General features: G+C 29.8%; 1 long non-coding RNA gene across 4 annotated transcripts in view; it reads right to left on the reverse strand.

The window, feature by feature from the left end:
• LOC117180814 overlaps positions 1-11,882 on the reverse strand; it is a 34,933-nt gene extending 23,051 nt beyond the window's left edge. For all 4 annotated transcript variants that reach the window (XR_004468052.1, XR_004468054.1, XR_004468050.1 and 1 more), the window contains exon 1: positions 11,722-11,882. This is a non-coding gene — a long non-coding RNA (uncharacterized LOC117180814). The remainder of the gene's footprint in view (positions 1-11,721) is intronic.
• Between the last annotated feature and the right edge of the window lie 3,151 nt (positions 11,883-15,033).

The raw sequence follows: 15,033 nt of genomic DNA on the forward strand, positions 1-15,033 counted from the left end.
CAGCTATTTATAAAATAATTTATAAAAAGGGCTTATAATTTTTGCCCAAAGAAGATAATTTCCAAAGAGTTTAAGCTGTACTACTGGATCTTGCTTTCAACCGGAAACGTATTTATTTTTTATATTTACCTTCCCAAGGATGAGTGTTATGAAAATTGAAAAGCTAAGCTTTACCAGAAAATGCGTTTGTACAAATATAAAAATAAACACTTAATAATATTAAAGAACAATGTATAGATATTGCACTAAAAGTTTTATCTGTTAGAATAAAAATATAATATGGTGAAGTAAATAAATTGTTACTTATAAAAGAATAACAAAAGATGAGAAATAACAAAGATATATTTGGAAATAATCAAATAACTTTAGAAATATTACAAAATATATGAAACAGAAATATAAATTATACATTTAAGTTTCTCTCTGGTATCTAATAAAATAACCATGTCTTACAAAGCGTGGATATTTTACGTTTGTTATGAAATGTTGGCAATTTAATTTTAATTTAAATAGTTCTTGTCCAAGCTAAGTTTACCATCAGTGCGCCTCGAAGGTGTGCCGAGGCCCGAGAGTTGCTTACAGCGCTCCAAGTGGCTCTTGGCAAACTATATGGGATGGTGCTATTTACGGGGAGCGGTGGGTAGAGGGGAAGTGACTTTTTTCGCCGGACGCGCCGTCTATATTTATGGCGGGTAACTAAGCTCGCACCGCATCTACGTTTACAATATCTTTGCCTGATGGGAGAGCGGTGGGGGCCGAAAAATCCCACGTTCTGGAGACACTGCTAACTGGCTCTTAAGAGTTTGTAAGTAAATTGAATTTTGCGGGGTGTCAAGAGAATGAAAGTTCATGGGAACATTTTTAATGATTGTTCTGTAATGAGTTCTAAGAGAAAGTTGGAAAAAGATAATAATGAAATTTTTTTATTATTTCCTAACATTTTTCAAAATTATGTACAAGATTTTTAAGCAAAGTTTTACAATTTTGCCATATTACATAATTTTATAAAAACTAAGTCACATAATTCTTATCAAGCTTTCTCGTACAATTTGGTAAACAATTTTTTTAAGTATGCTGTTTTAAAATATATACTTTCAAATTTGAGTGAGTTCAAGAGATGTTCACAAATTTTGAAACGATTCGCACATGATTAAATGTCCTAAAGATTTTTTTTAAATATTGTAAGGTTTCACGAAAATGAAAAAAAATTGTTTTAGGTTCCTATAGAAATAATTAAAATAATTTCTTATTTCGAAAAATAAATTTTAAGGGATTATTTAAAAAGATTTCAATACATTTCGAATGATTTCAAAATTTTTTAAGGAAGAATCTAGAAGATTTTGAGGAAATATTTTTAATTTTGCTGAATTTAATAGAAAATCAGGACAAATTTTGTAAAATTGTAATGATTAGAAGGCTTAGAAGGTCTGATAAGGTTTAAAACAGAACTTTCTCAAGATTCGTGTGAAAATTTTTGAGTATTTTTAATTTTAAGAAATTTATTTTAAGGGAAAATTTAAAAACGTTTTTAAACACATTAAGGGATTTCCTAAATTTTTATAAAAGAATGTAGACAATTTTTTTAACAAAATGTTTCAATTTGGTAAGCTTAATAAATAAAAAAAACAAGTAAATTCAAGAAATATTTAGAAGAATGGAAGAGATTCAAATCGAATTTTAAATTCAATTTTCTTTAGAAATTTAGATATTTAAAAATTTTAAAACTAAACTTTAGAAGATTTAAAGGAATTCAAAAAGATTTGAAGGAGATAAAACAATTTTTCTTAAAATTCCTAGGAAAAATTTAGAAGATTATAAGTGAATTTTTTCCATCTTGAATTAAGGAATATAATTCTTATTCAGCCTTCTTGTGTAGTTTTGTTACACATTTTTTAAAAGTATGTTTTGGTTAAAAAAATGTACTTTTAAATTTGAGTAAGTGTAAGAGATGCATTTTCAAATTTAAGTAAGTTTAAGAAGTATTTAGACAATATTGAAACATTTCAAAAATGATTAAAACTTTTAAATTAACTGTAAATAATTTTAAAGTAAATGTAACAAAATTAATTTTATGTAGACTTATATCATGATTTTGAAAGAACAAAACAATTCTAAAGGTAAGTCTTTGTAGCATCTTAATAATTTTTTCATTTGCTAAAAAAAGAATGAACAACTTCTATGGTTATTAAAGTATTTAAGTTTTTCTTCTATAGATAATTTCAGAAAATGTAGACACTTAACGTAGTCTTAACAGAATATAAAAATTATGAAAATGAGCTAAGTTAGCACGAGCTGAAGTGAACAAAACTGGTAACTATTTGTTTTCGAAAAATGTACACTTTTCTAATTATTCAAAAAACTGAAGAACCAACAAATTCTTAGAGAAGAAAGAAAAAAGATGCGCCTGGAAATTGTGTGCAATTATCAGTCCTTAAAATTAAAATTCGAATATTTTTTTGAATTTACTTACAGCACATTTCTTTTCAGGCGGAATCCCCGATTTTAATTGCAAAAGGTTCAATTATTTCCAATCAAAATAAGCAATGAAATCATTTTTGAAAAATCCAAAAAAATATACATCCCTGTATGCTTAAAGATATAATTTTTTTACTTGTAATAAGTTGCATGCAATTAAAAAAAGTTTACTTTAAAGTATATATAAAATTTTTCAAATTATTTCTAAAAATTTGGCAACATTAAAAATTGTAGTATTCAAATATTCTTAACATTGAAGAATTTTATATTAAATTTTGATAAGATTTAATGTGTGTGTGTGTGTGTGTGTGTAAAATAAATAAATAATAAGAAAAGTAATAATAATAAAAACAAAGGACTTTTATACTTTCTTTTTGCAAAAAAGAAATTCCTCAAGATACTCAAGTGCGAGTAGTAAGGGAATTGACGTCAATTAAAGATACATAATTATTGAAATCATACCAGATGTAAAAAAATTGATTTATGGTATAATCTTCTAAATTTTCCCCTGGAATTTAAAGAAAAATAGTTTTATCTCCTTGAAATCTTTCGAAATTCCATTAAAGCTTCTAAAATTTATTTTTTAAATCTTTAAAAATCTAAATTTCTAAAAAAAAATGAAGTTTACGATTCGATTTGAATCTCTTCCATTCTTCTAAATATTTTTTTAATTTACTCGATTTTTTTTAATTTATTCATCTCACCGAATTGAAACATTTTGCTTTAAAAAGATCTACACTCTTCGTTTAAATTTTAGGAAATCCTTTGATATGCTTAAAAAAACTTTTAATTTTCTCTCAAAGTGGAAGTTTTAAAAATAAAAAAGCATAAAAACTTTTTTACATTAATCTTGAAAAAATTCTGATTCTAATCTTGGCAGACCTAGGAATCTCAAAGAATTTTTTTTTATTTTCGTGAAACCTTACAAAATTCTTAACAAATTTTTACAAGTTTTAATTATTTTTCAATCAATTTCAAATTTCTAAATATCCCTTAAACTTACTCAAAGTTTAAAGAACATTTTTTAAACCAACATAAACCTAAAAAAAATTGAGCAACAAAGTTGCACAAGACGGCTTCATTTTTCACCATTTTCCAAATTTTAAGAAAATAATTACAAATTTTGCATAATATTTTTCAATTTTCTCTCCGAATTTATTACATTCCATTTTTGGTTAGAAATTTATCTTTTTTAATTAAAAAACCGACAATATTATCAAAAATTTAACTATTCTGTTGTAAATTCGGCTTTTTTCGGTTCAAAATTATTTTGCAGAAAATTTAATTTTTTATCTACAAATGTAACTATTCCATTCTTTTTGTTTGAAAATGGATTTTTTGGGTGATAATTAAACTGTTTTGGTCAAAATTCTATTTTTGTTGTTATTTATTATTTTTTTCTTTTTGAAAATTGACCTTTCTTACTTAAAAATTCATCTTTTTTGGTAGAAAATTATTCTTTTTGTTTCAAAATTCATCTATTTTAATTAAGAATTCATTTCTTTGGTTCAAAAACTATTTTTAGGTAAAAATTCTTTTCCTTTGTTATAAAATGGTTGAAAATTCAAGTATTTTTTTTGTAAATTAAACTATTTTTGCTGCAAATTTGTTGGTTAGCAATTTATTCTTTGAACTGATGATGTAACCGTTTTGTTGAAACTTTGATTTTTTGGTGTGAATAATTATTTTTTAACTTAAAATTTAACTATTTAATTTTTCGTTAAGACGTTATCTTTTTAGCTGAAAATTCAACTATGTGGTTGAGATTTCATGTATTTTTTTAAATTTCATCTGTCTTGGAAGAATATTAGTCGCTTTGTTGTTCAATTCATTTTTTTGGTCGAAAATTTCACTATTTTCTTTTAGATTCAATTGTTTTTATTTATTCAAAATTAATTTTTTGAAATAGAAATTTAACTGTTCTATTTATTGTTAACAATTAATCTTTATTACTTGAAAATTAACTTCTTTCGTTGAAAATTCTATTTTTTATCTGAAATTTTGACTAGTCTATTTTTGGCTGAGTACTTATTATTTTATTTTAAAATTTGTTTCTAAAGATGGAAATTTCACAATTTTGTTGGCATTTTTTTTTTCTTTAAAATGTACCTTTTCAGTTAAAAAATTATCTTCTTTGGCGGCGAATTATTCCTCTTCTTTTCTTCTTTGAAAAATCATCTTTTTTTAGGTAAAAAATCATTTCTTCTATTGAAAATTCGCATTTCTTTGGGTTAAAAATTAATTTTTCAACTGCAGACTGAAGTATGAATTAAAATTGTAAGTTAAAAAATTTATTTTTTAAAATCACTTCTTAGTTTGAAAATTTAACTATTTGGTCGAAAATTCGCTTATTATTTGTTAAAATTAATTGTTTACTAAAAATTTCACTAAGATATGCAGCACTAAATTTGGAAAATTTTAGACCCAGAAATCTTGTCTCCTATATCTATTTACATTAAGTAAATTATATTTTCCTTTTCACAAAGAGTCTAATGATTAAAATGATTCTAAGGTAACACGTAATTTCGAAACCATAATACATTTCAGGAGCAGCTAGATCGTCATCCTTGAAGTCGGGAGAGGTCGGATTCCGACTCGTGCATTTTCGCGTTTACACGAGGCTGGCCGTCCGGCGTATGTGGCCTGCAGAGAGAATGTCGGCTTCTAGTGTGTATTGCTTTTATTTTTATAAAACTATGTAATCGCATTTCAAGTGGCTCAAGATGAATTCAATTTAACAGTGTTTTTAAAATTGCAGAAGAGAAAAGTGCGAATTGTGTTCAAATGTGGTAAAACCGCTTACGCAATTTTGACACTTTGCAGGTTATGTTGTTATTTTCTTTCCGACCTACCGATATTTTTTCTGCTAAATATTTATGCTTTACAGGACTTTATTGTTTGCAGACACTACATAAATCAAGATTATTCTAATTTTAGTTGTCTGTCGCTGTCTCCGGATTCTGAACTTTACTAATAGACATATTAGAAACTTGTGTTTCGTAATATATCATTTCTTTCTCAAACGCGCATCAAATTTTGAATCTGTTTTGGATGAGGATTGAACTCTTTCTTTTCTAATTCGTCTTTTTGATTAAGTTCACCTGTTGTTTCTTTAAAATTAAAATCTTTCTTTGTTTGGAAGTTGAACTACTTCGTTCATTCATGATAAACAGTGCGATTTTATCATATCCTCCCCTACCTAATTCACTAAATTCACAAGAAAAATGTAGTTGGTAAAAAATATGTGAAATAAGAGCGATCCAAACTTTTAGACCGTAACAAAGGAGGGTGCGTGCTTCAGAATTTCAGAATAAAAGTTCTTGTAATTTATGCACAGCTTCTTGCTTGCCATCGATAAAAGTATAAAGCAAAACAAACATTTTTTAAAATAAAATTTACCTGAATTTAAAAAAATTGTACCTTTGCTCTCTAAAAAAATTCTAACTTAAACACGAAACCTATTTATTAGCATGTTTGACTTCATAGAGGCACCGCCAGATAATTTTTTATTACAAAAATCAATTGATGTTTTAATTTTCAATAAAGCGTAAAAACTTTTCAGCAATAGCAGTTGTCGATTTTTTTAAATCTTATATTCTGTTAAGGTGCCATTGCAATTTAAACAAATTAAAATTTGGCCCTCTAAACCTAAAATCCTGTAAAAGAAGAAATATCATCTCTAGAGATCTTGGTATCAAGAAAAATTATAAAAATTTGATACGTGTTTCAGAAAGAAATGATATATTACGAAACACAAGTTCCTAATATGTATATTTGTAAAGTTCAGAATCCGGAGACAGCGAAAGCGACCTAAAATTAGAGTAAACTTCATTTATATAGTATCAGCAAACACTAAAGACCTGTAAAACATAAATATTTAGCAAACAAAATATTGGCAGGTCGGAAAGAAAATAACAACATAACCTGCAAATTGTCAAAATTGCGTGAGCGGTTTTACAATGTTTGAACACATTTCGCACTTTTCTCTTCTGCAATTGTAATAACACTGTTAAATTTAATTTACCTTGACCCACTTGAAATGTGATTACATAGTTTTATAAAAATAAAATCACAACACACTAGAAGCCGACATCCTCTCTGCAGGCCACATAAGTCGGACCCGGCCCGTCTCATCCGTCCCCTTTCAACAAGATCGACATTGGACATATGGCTCAACGAGTTGCGCCTGTGTGCGTCAGAATCCATATATACGTAAGGTGGTGAAAGGTTGGATGCTGGTTCCTGAAAAGGCCTGCAGAGTCGATAGAATACACTATTAGTGTTGCCTAATAATGAACTCCCTCTCAGTTTCTCTCTGATATTACTTTTCTACCAATAATTACGAATTTTCTACAAAATATAGAAAGTTTCAAACAAATATATGATTTATGACTGAAAAATATAATTTTTCAACCAAAAGTAATATAAGTATATTTTACCATTATAGAAATTAATATTAAAAAAAATAGAAATTGGAAGAACAATATTTGAATTTTCAATCAAAAAAGTTCGTTTATAACCTAAACAGATGAAGCTTCAATAGTGAACTTAATATTTAACGAAAAATGGGATAGAGCCGTTTTTAGCTAAAAAAATAATTTTCAATTTATAAAAGTGTAATAAAAAAAATATCTGAGTTCTCTACTAAAACAGATTGTGATTACAAATATCAATACTTTTTTAATAAAAAATGGAAAGTTAAATTTTCACTTCAATAAATTAATTTTGAATTAATTTTGAAAAAGATGAGTTTTCAAACAAGAAGATTAATTTTCTACTAAAAAAGACGAATTTTTAATGAAATCCATACATTTTTAAACAATTATTTATATTATTGACTAAAAAAGATCGATCATTAAGGGAATTACGTTGTTTTTAGATTAAATTTTAAGAGAACTATTTTTACGTTATACAAAAAATCGATGTTCAAAAGATTAATTTTTAACCAATAAGATTAATGTTTTACAAAAAAGACGCATTTTCAACCAATTACTTGATTTTTAAACTATAAGCGAACAGTTTTTAAAAGCTTTTTATTGAAAATATTCAATAAATTAGTTGAATTTTGTTGTCTGTCTTTCACTGAAAATTGTTTCTTGGTTATTTATAAACTCACCTCTTTGGGTAGAAAATTGATTTTCCTACTGAACATGAACGCCATAAAAATCTATCAATTTTCGTAGAAAATTTAACTACTTTTTGGAAAACTTGCCTTTTTGGGTTGAAAACTCAACAATTTTGTAGATATTTTTCTTTTTCTTTTGTTCATTCAAGAGCTTCGCGCTCGATAATACGTATATGCATCTCGCGCTTCGCGCTCGGTCTTTGTAAACTTCCCAAATTTATACATAGACTTTTTAAAATTTAATGTTGAAATATCTACAACTGTAATTTGGCAGTTATGAATTATCTTTTGTTAAAGCTACTTTGTTGAGGACTGCATTTTTTCAATTTTTCTTTTTTGGTTGTATTCGACTACTTTGTAAAATGTTAAACTAATTGAGTAAAAATTGAAAATTCGTTAATTTTTTTAAACTGAAAATTAAACTTTTTCACTTTTAGTATAAGCGTTTTTGTTAAGGATTTTTGATTTTAAATGAAATATTTGCATTTATAATCGAATAGTTGAACTTTTAACCAAATAGTTAAATTTTCAACCCACAAATATAAATTTTTAACTGAATGACCAAACTTTCAAACAAAAAAGATTAATCTTTAACCAAAAAGAGTTGCATAAAAAAAAGAATTCGCAATTAAAACGCAGTGGTGGACATCTTAAAATAAAAATAAAAGAATTTTAACAAAATATTTAAGTTTTTAACAAAAGTTGAATTTTCGAACAAACCTGTAAATTTTCAAAAATGTAGTTGAATTTTTAACCTGCAAATATGGATTTTCCATATAAAATGTAATATTTGATATTTCAATGAATCCATATGCTGCCAGGAGATGCATTGTAAAAATAAGAAAACGAATTTTCAATCATAAAGATTAATTTTATATAAGAGATTCGAATTCAAATCGAAAGTAAACAAGTGAATTTTTCAAACAAAAAATTAGTTTATTTCAGAAAAAAAAGAATTTTCAAAAAAATAGTAAGTTTTTTAACCAAAGAGATGAATTTTTAACTAAAATTATTAATTTTCCAACTAGAAAGACGAATTTTCAACAACTAAAGAATTGTCAGTTAGGAAATAAAAAAAAGTTTCCCAATTCTTAAACTTTCAAGTCAAAAGACTATTTTTCTGTAAAACAGTAACAACACCTTTACCCTCTATCTACCACCACAAACCCCGTTTTTCACAAAACCTTCACCCCACATGATAAGTTTTTAAGTATTTAATTGTTGGAAGTGTTATTTTTAATACAGAATTTCATTAATTTCAATGTAATTTGAAATATAATAATTATAAGTTCAATTTTAAAGAAAGTATTGATGTTTTTCATAAACTTTAATCTAGAAAGTCCAGGTGAAAGTGGGACACTTAACTAAGACCGAGATTCGACAATTGGCAGAAATTTGCGTTCAATAATTTAATTTGTTCCCAACTTTGTAAGGATTTATCTACTCTTGCATTCAAAATTCGTACAGTAATGATATCGCGTTATTTCTTATAAAGTATTGTAATGATTTTTTATAAATCGGAATAATGCAACACTTATTACTAAAATTTTTATGACATTGAACGCATGAACTAATATTGGGGAGACATGACCAAAATTTTGAGGGGAGAGTTTACCAAGTGGCAACAAGCTTATTACATGTGTTTTTCTACCTATATGGTAATTAATTATTATAATGCGCTTGCGTACATTTTTCTGAATTGATTTATAAAAATTGTGGTTTAAAAATGCAAAGTTCATTATTTAAGGATGTTGGTGCAATACGACTGAATTTTTTTAATAGGTACGGCACTAATTCCATATATATTTTTTCCGAAATATTTGTGAACGAAAGAAATAAAACTTGTCAAATATAATGGGTTTTGCGAGATCCTCGGATCAATAAAATATTAAAAGTTAAAGAAATTTGTTGAGCAAATGATTATTTTCTCAACAAACATGAATTTTTTGAAAGATAGAAACCAGAGGGTAGCTGTCGGCAGCATTTGAACGATTAGAACCGTTTGCTAATTTATTTTTTTACTCAATTCTGACATAATAGAAGAATTCTAGAGATTAACGGCTCTTCCAAAGTGACAGGTGTTGATAATGGTATCCCTAAATTTTCGAAATACGTTGCGAAATGAAGAAAAAAGCAGAGATCACTGACATGCCCTGTCTGTGTTTTTGTAACTGCTTTTGCAATGAACCACCAGACCAGCTGTATCGGCGGTATCAGAGCCTGTAGAGTGAAGGTAACAGCAAAGATACAGCTGGTCTGGTGGTTCATTTCAAATAGAGTTACGAAAACACAGACAGGGCATGTCAGTTCTCCCTGCTTTTTGCTCCATTTCGCAACTCCATTCTTCTATAATGTCAGAGTTGTGAGTAAAAAAATAAACTGGCAAACGATTCTAATCGTTCAAATGCTGCCGTCTGCTACCCGCTTTTTTCTGTCTTTCGCAAAATTCATATTTGTCGAGAAAATAATCATTTCCTAAACGAAATCTTTGATTATGCAACATTTTATTAATCCGAGGATCTTGCAAAACCCCGGATATTCGACAGGTTTTCTTTCTTTCGTTCACAAATTCTTTGGAAAAAATATATATGGAATCAGATCCGTACCTATTAAAAAAAAATTTAAAGTCGTATTGAACCAACACCCTTAAAGAATATGATTATCATCAACGCGAGTTACAAGATTGTAATAAATGCTATTCATCAATATAAGATGTATATTAATTTTTAATAAAAAAAGCTCATTTGGAATAAAATAGTTTAATTTCATTTTCTGCAAAAAAATATTAAATTTGTTGAAATCTTATTATCAAAGATTAATTACAGTTTCAGATACAGAACTCATCCATTGGTGCCTTCTTTTATTTTATAATAATATTTTAAAACATTCATTAAATATATATAACATAGAAAATATAGGTTTCTGATTTCTTCTTTTTCAAAAAAAGATAAATCAGCGCGCGCCGTAAAACGCGCAAGACTGTTAGTATGTACATATTTAGCACACTTGGCCAAAATTTTCAACCAAAATTAAACAAATGTGTCTCGTTAAGTAGATAATTCATTATTTTGATTGAAAAATTGGTTTGAAATTAATGTACAATATTTCAAACAAAATTTTCAACTAAAGTAATGAATTATCTGCTTATCTAGACACATCTGGGTTATTCTGGTTGAAAATTTTGGTTCAAATATATGTGTATATATTTCAAAAAAAAAATTCAACTAAAATAATGAACTATCTGCTTATGTAGGCACATTTGGGTTATTTTGGTTGAAATATATGTACACATATTTCAAACAAAATTTTCAACAAAAATAATTATTTATCTTCTTAACTAGGCACATTTGGGTTGTTTTGGTGATAAATTTTGGTTGAAATATATGTACATATTTTTCGCAGAAGATTTTCAACTAGAATAATGAATTACCCGCTTACCTAGACTCATCTGGGTTATTCTGGTTGAAAATTTTGGTTGAAATATATCTACATATATTTCAAACAAGAATAATGAATTATCAAAATAGTGAATTATCTGCTTAACGAGACACATATGGTTTATTGTGGTTGAAAATTTTTCTTGAAATATATGTACATATATTTGAAACAAAATATAAAACCAAAATAATGTATTATGTGCTTAACTAGACACATTTCGATTATTTTGGTTGAAAATTTTTGTTGTAATATATCTACATATGTTTTAAACAAAATTTTCTATTAAAATAATGAATTATCTGCTTATCTAGACTCATTTGAGTTATTTTGCTTGAAAATGTTGGTTATATATTTTAAACCAAAATAATGAATTATTTGCTTAACTAGACACATTTGGGTTATTTTGGTTGAAAATTATGGTTGAAATATATGTACATATATTTAAAACAAAATTTCAAACTAACATAATGAATTATCTGTTTAGCTAGTCTCATTTGGGTTATTTTGGTTGAAAATTTTGGTTAAGTATATTTACATATATTTTAAACGAAAATTTTAACCAAAAGAATGAATTATTCGTTTAACGAGAAACATTTGGGTTATTTTGGTTAAAATATATGTACTATGACGGGGCATTATAGACCCCGCACAAAAACAGAGTAAAATAAATATTAAATGTATACTTGGCTGTCTAGTCGCTGGCAAAAGAGCCCAGAGTAGCGAATCAACTTCATGGCATAAATGCCAAACTCGGATGTATTCCACAATTGAATTATTACACTTGTTCCTTAATTGGTAACAAACCTTGTTACATATCCGTATAATCTGGGGGTACTACCACCCACAACAAACAAGCTGTCAAAATTCGTCATGGTATGGGAAGTTTCGTCATGGACCAAGAAGACGAGGTTTCCCAGCACATGCGCAGTGGATGAGATTCCCGCTCGTACAAGAGTGCTGGGAACCACAGGAGGCGGCGCACCCGGAAACAGCAGCGAATGGACGACGACCAGGGCCGAGCCGTGAATTGGTGGATCAACGGCGCGCCACCACGCTGTGAAGGGACTAACTGGCCACTGTTCCGCTCCCTCATACTCTCTCTCTCTCCACTGATCTTTGGTGTCAATTTGTGACACAAGTGAGTGGCGCTCCTGTTCTCACTTACTGCGACGAACCTAGACGCCGCTCTGTCGAGTCATTCGTTACTCTGAGCTTGAAGCCAGCACGTGGTTTGAAAAAATCTGAAGGCGACTGCCAATAAAATTATGAAAGAGAGGATATATCTTAACGATTTAAAAAAGATGAATAAAAAAAATTATTATTCTAAACACGATAACAGGAACGATGCTAAATCAGCAAGGAGGAAGACTGTACACGGTTTTCATCAATTTTAAGAAGGCATTTGACACAATGAATAGGGAAAGACTGTGGGCAAAAATGGAACAGACGGGCATACGAGGCAAGTATTTAGAGATGGTGAAGGGACTTTACAAGAATACTTGGAACCAAGTAATAGCGGGAGAAGAAATGTTTAAAACAACTAGTGGAGTACGACAGGGATCTCCAACTCTCTTTAATGTATATATCAACGATTTGGAAGAAACCCTGAGAAAAAGGAGAGAAGGAGGCTCAGGATTTGGCTGAAGTACAGGTCTCAGAATTTTCGCACTGCTTTACGCGGATGACGCCGTACTTGTAGCTGAATGCGAAGAAGAATTGGATAAAATGTTGCAAACCCTGAAGGAATGGTCAACTGAAAATCTGATGGAAGTGAATGTAGGCAAAACAAAATGTTTGATATTCCATAATGGAGAGCGGAAGAGACTTGGAAAATGGATCTAATAAAAGTGAAACGATAGATATAGTAAATAAGTTTAAATACCTGATTTTCTGGTTCACAGCAAAAAAACCAGTACAACACACATGCGAGAAAGTGCGCCGGTAAGACGCAACAACTTATAAACAAGGTTTGGGAGGAGACAAAGAGAGCAGAAGTGACAGATCTCAAGATGAAGCTTTTTCTGATGAAATCGACTGTGAAGGTTGGGGCGTTGTATGGAGTGGAGCTCTGGGGTTGGAGCAAGAGAGAACTTATCGAAAAAGTACAAAACAGATACGTTAAAGCAAGTATGGGCCTCTCACGGAATACGTCGAACTATTTGTGGAAATTAGAAGCAGGGAAAAGAAGCATAGAGACAGAGGCAATGAATAAAGCTGGAAAGTTCCTGATAAAATTGTTGAAAATGGAAGATAACAGTAGGCCCAAAAGATGTCTGATGGAAGAAGTAAGAGGAATCACAAATAGAATACCTACGGAATGGGGAAAAAAGCTGATGAAAGCATCGAAAAGAGTTGGTGACGGCGAGGTAGTGGAAAATATATGGAAGAGAAGGCCGATAGAATAAATAGAAGGAAGTCTGGAAAGCATAGTGAACGCCAAAGAGAATCAAGGTGTCCAAAAAGATTGGATTGGAGTCGACTACTCAAATTATTGTAGCTACTATAAATTAATTAAGGACAACATCGTCATGGGAAGCTACTGGCAAAGGAAAGATCATAAAGGATGGCAGAAAGAGACGCGGGCTAGATGGAGATGCAGAAATATAATGAAAGAAGGAAAGAAAGGTTATATCAACCAAAAATGCAAGAGTTGTGGGAACGACCTGGAACGAATAGGACACAAGATCAGCTGCGAGAAAATGATGGGAAAATTGAGCCCCAAGTCTAAAGAATGGTGGAGAGTTTCCCGACAAGGAAAAGACTGTGATCAGTGGAGAAACAAATTAATTGAAAATCTGAATGGCAATGCAGAAAAAAGTTTGTGCGGCAAACTACGAAAAAAAGAGAAGACACTAATTGAAGCAAATAAGGAAGCACAAGTGCAATAGTGAGCGAACAAAAATGGCAAAACATAAACTTTAATCAAATCAAATAAGACTGTACTTGGTACACATTTTCTACATATAAAATACCCCCCCCCCCCAAAGTTTAGTTAATTTTTTGTTACATTAAGAGTGTTTTCCACCCCAAAAATAGTGGAATTTTTAGTTGAAAATAGCAGATTACACTTTAGATGCCCATCAAACATTTTTAAATGCAAAAAAAAATAATCAGAGAACGTTGGGGGGAAGATTTGATGATACTTTGACTAAATTTAAATGGTTTTTGATTTCCGACAATTTCCGACAGAGATACAGTGAACACCGCGAATTGTTTTTTTTTTCCAAGACGTTCTCTAACAATCTCTGTCACCGGCTTGTTTTTAAATATTTTCGAACGAAAAAATTACAGAATATTATCAAAAGTATACTTAATAATGTACGAAAAGTTTAAATACATTTGCTCAATCCATACTCTTGAAAAAAATTCGCAAAATGAGTGTTTTTTACGCTGAAACCTTTACCCCTCCCTTAAGGAGAGGAGAAGGCTATGGAACAGATGTAAACATTCTGAATGTACTAGGCAGTCTGATAAGTACCTGAAAATTCTAAGAGATGGCATTAGTATTCACTAATGTGAACCATTTTCGTCGAGCTTGATCCTTCAAATGACGCCTGTCAAAACTTCAGCCATTTATGTTTACGCATTTACAAGTTACAGCACTGAGAAGCGACTAACCTCCGAGTTTTTTTTAATATGGAAAAATCTGAGTTTCGAGTTTTGATCAAACACTACTATCTTCGCAAGAAAACGATATCCGAGACCAAGACCAAGCTGTATAAGTATTATCCGGACTCTGCACCGTCGATTGGAACGATTCATAAGTGGTTTAACGAGTTTCGTTGTGGCCGTACGAGCACAGTTGATGCTGAACGATCTGGGCGCCCAAAAGAGGTCACTACACCAGAAAATGATGTGGCGATATCGTGCATTCAGTTTTGGGCATGAAGAAGCTCTGCGTGCGATGGGTGCCGCATTTGCTCACAGCGGACCAAAAACGAATTCGTGTGACAACTTCCCAGCAGAATTTGGCATTATTTTCGCGTAAGCCGACC

Source organism: Belonocnema kinseyi, chromosome 9, assembly GCF_010883055.1.
Source record: "Belonocnema kinseyi isolate 2016_QV_RU_SX_M_011 chromosome 9, B_treatae_v1, whole genome shotgun sequence".
In the NCBI taxonomy this organism is placed as follows: domain Eukaryota; kingdom Metazoa; phylum Arthropoda; class Insecta; order Hymenoptera; family Cynipidae; genus Belonocnema; species Belonocnema kinseyi.